The sequence below is a fragment of the Mastomys coucha genome, unplaced genomic scaffold, assembly GCF_008632895.1.
Source record: "Mastomys coucha isolate ucsf_1 unplaced genomic scaffold, UCSF_Mcou_1 pScaffold15, whole genome shotgun sequence".
Classification (NCBI taxonomy): domain Eukaryota; kingdom Metazoa; phylum Chordata; class Mammalia; order Rodentia; family Muridae; genus Mastomys; species Mastomys coucha.
In genome coordinates this window covers 25,104,900-25,110,859 of record NW_022196897.1, presented here as the reverse complement: position 1 = coordinate 25,110,859, position 5,960 = coordinate 25,104,900, and the positions used below count along the sequence as shown (strand labels likewise).

Below are 5,960 nucleotides of genomic sequence, written 5' to 3'. Positions count from 1 at the left end.
AAAAGAAAAAGAAAAATCAATTTGCCAGGAGTGGTTAGATTGTTCAGTGGGTAGAGAACAGGTTGCTCTCCCAGAAGATCTGGGTTTAATTTTCCAGCCCCCACCTGACAGCTCACAACTATCTTAACTCCATTCCCAAGGCATCTGATGTCTGCTGGCCTCCATAGGCAGGAGGTACACATGGTGCACAGACATACATGCAAGCAAAAAGCCTACACACACACACACACACACACACACACACACACACACAGAAAAAGTTTAGAAAATTGAGTTTGTGAAAATGGAGATAGTAAAGAAAAATGGCATTTTCCTATATTAGTTTTCTTCTGTCACATAAATTACCACCCGAACAATAACACAATAGCACTTAGTCTCTCACAGATTCTGTAGGCCAGGAAGTTGAATGTGGTCCTCTGAGTCTCATCAGAAAGCAATCCAGGCCGGGCAGTGGTGGTGCACACCTTTAATCCCAGCACTTGGGAGGCAGAGGCAGGCAGATTTCCGAGTTTGAGGCCAGCTTGGTCTACAGAGTGAGTTCTAGGACAGCCAGGGCTACACAGAGAAACCTTGTCTCAAAAAAAAAAAAAAAAAAAAAAAAAAAAAAAAAAAAGAAAAGAAAAGAAAAAAAGAAAAAAAAGCAATCCAGAAGTTAATTGACATTGACATAATCTCACTGCCCCAGTGGGGAAGGATAGGCTTCCAAGGTCACTCTCATGGTTGGCAGCATTTTCTTCCTTAAGAACTTTGGAATGAAGGCCTCAGACTTTTGTTGGCTGTTTGTTCCTTGGCCCTCAGTAGGACATCTCATGGGAGGAGATTGGATGAGATTGGCTCATCTAAGTGGCTAGAAAAACCATAGAGCAAGCAAAAGTACCCTCATGTTAGCATCACTGACCTGCTATGTGGCTATGTGTCCTGAGGTGTTCCTCTAGTGCCTTCTTACTGAGAAAATCTGGTGGGGCTCACAGTCCTTGTGAAGGGCCCCAGGGGAACTCTGCGGTGGGACTTCAATCACATCAATGTAGAGCTGAGTCTTCTTAGAAAAAAATAATTTGGAATAACAAAAAACCCAGGATAGCAGAAAACTGTTCTCAATAATAAAAGAACTTCTGGGGGAATCACCATCCCTGACCTCAAGCTGTATTACAGAGCAATAGTGATAAAAAACTGTATGGTATTGGTAAAGAGACAGGCAGGAAGATCAATGGAATAGAATTGAAGACCCAGAAATGAAACCACACACCTATGGTCACTTGATCTTTGGCAAAAGAGCTAAAACCATCCAGAGGAAAAAAAAGACAGCATTTTCAACAAATGGTGCTGGTTCAACTGGCAGTCAGCATGTAGAAGAATGCAAATCGACCCATTCTTATCTCCTCGTATAAAGCTCAAGTCCAAGTTGATAAAGGATCTCCACATAAAACAGGATACACTGAAACGTATAGAGGAGAAAGTGGGGAAGAACCTCAAATATATGGCCGGGCACAGGGGAAAACTTCCTAAACAGAACACCAATGGCTTATGTTCTAAGATCAAGAATTGAAAAATAGGACCTCATAAAATTACAAACTTCTGTAAAGCAAAGGACATTGTCAATAAGACAAAAAGGCAACAAACAGATTGGGAAAAGATCTTTACCAATCCTACATCCGAAAAAGGTCTAATATCCAATATATACAAAGAACTCAAGAAGTTAGACTCCAGAGAACCAAATAACCCTATTAAAAAATGGGGCACAGAGCTAAACAAAGAATTTTCAACTGAGGAGTACTGAATGGCTGAGAAGCACCTAAAGAAAAGTTCAACATCCTTAGTCATCAGGGAAATGCAAATCAAAACAACCCTGAGATTCTACCTCACACCAGTCAGAATGGCTAGGATAAAAAACTCAGGTGACAGCAGATACTGTTGAGGATGTGGAGAAAGAGGAGCACTCCTTCATTGCTGGTGGGATTGCAAGCTGGTACAACCACTCTGGAAATCGGTCTGGTGGTTCCTCAGAAAATGGGACATAGTACTACCTGAGGACCCAGCTATACCACTCTTGACAATATACCCAGAAGATGTGCCCACATGTAATAAGGACACATGCTCCACTATGTTCATAGCAGTCTTATTTATAATAGCCAGGAGCTGGAAAGAATCCAAATGTCCTTCAACAGAGGAATGGATACAGAAAATGCAGCACATCTACATGGAGTACAATGGAGTACTTCTCAGCTATTAAAAATGATGAATTCATGAAATTCTTAGTCAAATGGATAGAACTAGAAAATGTCATCCTGAGTGAGGTAACCCAGTTGCAAAAGAAAACACATGGTATGCACTCACTGATAAGTGGATACTAGCCCAAAAGGTCCAAATAACCAGGATACAATTCACAGACCACATGAAGCTCAGTAAGAAGGAAGACCAAAGTGTGGGTGCTTCGGTCCTTCTTAGAAGGAGAACAAAATACTCACAGGAGAAAATATGGAGATAAAGGGTAGAGCAGAGACTAGAGAAAAGGCTACCCAGAGACTGTCCCACCTGGGGATTCATTCCATGTACAGGTACCAAACCCAGACACTATTGTGGATGCCAAGAAGTGCCTACTGAAAGGAGCCTCATATGACTGTCTCCTGAGAGGTCCTGTCAGAGCCTTACAAATACAGAGGCAGATGTTAGCAGCCAACCATTGGACTCCATTAGCATGGAGTCCCTAATAGTAGAAGAGTTAAGAGAAGGGACTGAAGGAGCTGAAGGGGTTTCCAACCCCATAGAAAGAACAGTATCAACCAACCAGACCCCCAGAACTCCCAGGGACTAAGCCATTAACAAAAAAGTACACATGGCTCCAGCTGCATATGTAGCAGAGGATGTCCTTGTCATGCACCAATGGAAGGAGAGCTCCTTGGTCCTATGAAGGCTTGATAGATGCCCCAGTGTAGGGGAATTGAGGGCGGGGAAGTGGGAGTGTGTGGGTGGAGGAACACCCTTACAGAAGCAGGGGGAGGGAGGATGTGATAGGGTGTGGAGGGAAACAGGGAAAGGGGATAACATTTGAAATGTAAATTAAGAAAATAAACCAATAAAAAAATGAAAAGAGAAAAAGAAAAGACCCCAGGTTGACAAATGGTGGGGTAACAGAAAGTAACAGGCCACTGTCAGAACCATCTGCAGTCATGTTCAGAACATGATCAAGTGTGTTATGCTGGGCTTCCATTACAAGATGAGGTCTGTTACAGTCACTTCCCCATCAATGTCGTTATTCAGGAGAATGGGTCTGTGGTTGAAATCTGAAATTTCTTGGGTGAGAAATACATCCGCAGGGTTCAGATGAGGACAGGTGTAATTCAGAGGACAAAGAGTCATTTCTTGTCTTCCACCATGCCTATCCCAGGGACTAAACTCAGGTCCCAGGCACCTTTGTTGGCTGAGCCATTTCACAGGTCTTCAAATATTCACTAAAAAATATTTATAGGGATCTCTTTTACAGAGGCACTGAGTGCTGGCTGTGCCACTTAAATCGGATCACACACATTACTATGCACACACAGCTGAATAAGATAAGGTATTTATACTGAACGAAAAAACATAAACGTCCCTTAGGAGCTTTTTAAAATGAATTGTTTTAAAGGTGTGTTGGGGTTGGGATGCTAGAGGATGCTGTCTCTGATTGTCTGAACAAATAGCTTCCGATGAAAATGTGAACGTAGACAAATGCGCAGTAACATCTAGGTGGTCCTAGAAACATGAATCAAGAATCTCCCTTTTCAAATTAAGAGCCCTATTTTAAAGACTGTACTTTATATAAATCGAGCGTATTTGGTATGTTTTAATTTGCACATGGTTTTAAGAGCAATTTCACGGTTGTGTACAGGACACACCAACTTAGTTTGAAATCATCTGAGGTTTAATAAGTTTTCAAAAATAGGGTGGTTTCCATGACCTCTTTATCTAGAATTTTCAAAGGTTATAACTATACATAACTGTAGTAAACTCTATAAACCATCGAGTCAGCTATTTGACTAACATTAGTTGATAAGAGTTACTCAAGTTTTTTCAGTTGTCCATGCCCGTTTCCTGTCCGATAATCCAATTCAGGTTCTTTGAGCTACTTATTCCTGATGTTTTTGAGCTAATTTTTCGCCTTCATATTCATTTATAACTTTTCTCGTAACTTGGAACGGAAGTTAATAAAATTTTATTTTAAACCAGAAATACACACCGAGGTGTTTTGTCCTAAGCTCAGACCCGTAGCTTCTCCTCAGACGCCGAGATAAGCTTCTAGTGATTGGGCAGCGTGCGTCCCCCGTGACGCCGGAAGGCCGTGTGATTGGTCCGCAGAGTCCACTGCAGCTTTTCTCTGTCGCTCAAGGCTTTCTGCCACTTCTCTTTCTCTAGGCGAGCATTCTTTGTTGGTGACTGGAGCTGCTAGTCCAGAAGGAACAGACTGAGCCAGGCGAGGTAACTAACTGTACTGGCGTCGGCGGGAAGAAGCGGCGGGCCTGGACATGGGTGGGGCAGGAGTTTACGCGCCTTGGGCGAACTACCTAGCCTCCGGGCTCCTGGATTCCAGTTCTCCGGTAGTTCTCAAATTCCTGTGGAGACTCCTCTTCAGCCCTCCACGCTGCTCCGCCTCCCCAGCCTGCCCTTCCCCAGCTCCATTCTTCAGGCTTCTCCTCAGCCCACCCCTCCTCAGCCCCGCCTTCCTCACTGCTCCGCCTCCTCAGCCCCGCCTTCCTCACTGCTCCGCCTCCTCAGCCCTGCCTTCCTCACTGCTCCGCTTCCTCAGCCCAGCCTTCCCCACTGCTCCATCTCCTCAGCCCCGCCTTCCTTACTGCTCCGTCTCCTCAGCCCTACCTTTCTCACTGCTCCGCCTCCTCAGCCCGCCCTTCCCCAGCTCCATTCTCCAGTCTTCTCCTCCTCAGCCCGCCCCTCCTCAGCCCCGCCTTCCTCACTGCTCCGCTCCCTCAGCCCCGCCTTCTTTATGGCTCCGCCTCTCCTCCTTACGTCTCTGCTTTACTTAGCCTCCTGTCCCTGCCCTTTTGTACCATAAGCTCCACCTTCCTGGAAGCTTAGCCCCGCCCTTCTCTGCTCCACCTGCACCCCCTTGCCCTTTTCACTGTCCTACTTTGTTTTAACATTCTTCCTCTGCCCTGCCTCTCTTGCAAGCCTTTCACTGACCCTGCCCATCTCACTGCTGTTTCTTCTCCTCTATGCCTCTCCTTAGCCCCACCTTCATGATCCTCCACCTCTTCCAGTTTACTATCCCCACTTGAGGTTTACCTTCTGCCCTGCGTGTGCTTGCCACTTCTGTCTGCCAGTGTTCTCACCTCTCAGCAGCCCCGCCTCCTTAGTACACTCCTCTTCTGGCCCTGTTTTCACGAATTGCACAGTACTGATGTCTCGGACCAAGTTGTGGCCCTCTGGCACATCCCTGACAAAGGAGTTTATAAAAGTTTTCTTCCTTTCCTTGGTGCTGGCACTTTCCTCTTGATTGCTGTTCAGCTTGCACAGTGCTCTGTACTGATGGGATTCTGCTGTGTGGGAGACAGATAAATTGTAATAGTGTAAATGCCATGTGTTAAGCCTCTTCTGAAGGCAGCGCAGTGTTGATATTTGGTATGCTTAGAGAAGGGCGTTTTTTTTTTTGTTTGTTTGTTTCTTTGCTTTTGTTTTGACTAGTCATTCCTGTTGGATTCTTAAACAGACTTCTAAAGCACTGAAATGTACCATTCCCCCAAATATCTGGGCCCTTGGTGTTTTTTAAACATCTGGCTCTTACTTAAATTTTGTCCTGCAGACTTGCTGGTTAGAATTGGTCCAGCTTGAGACCATGTATCTAGGCTCTTAGTGAGGCAAGGAGACTTAGTATACCTACCCTTGGAGTCCCTTTTGGAGTTTTCCCCGAGGACTTTCCCCCAGTTTGTTAGCTAGCAGTCTTTTTTTTTTTTTTTTTTTTTTTTTTTTTT

General features: G+C 44.7%; 1 protein-coding gene across 1 annotated transcript in view; it reads left to right on the top strand.

The window, feature by feature from the left end:
• The first annotated feature begins 4,235 nt into the window (after positions 1 to 4,235).
• The window catches only part of Pdcl (phosducin like), a 9,521-nt gene continuing 7,796 nt past the window's right edge, over positions 4,236 to 5,960 (top strand). The window contains exon 1 of the mRNA XM_031370051.1: positions 4,236 to 4,452. The gene's annotated coding sequence lies outside the window, so the exon portion shown is untranslated. The remainder of the gene's footprint in view (positions 4,453 to 5,960) is intronic.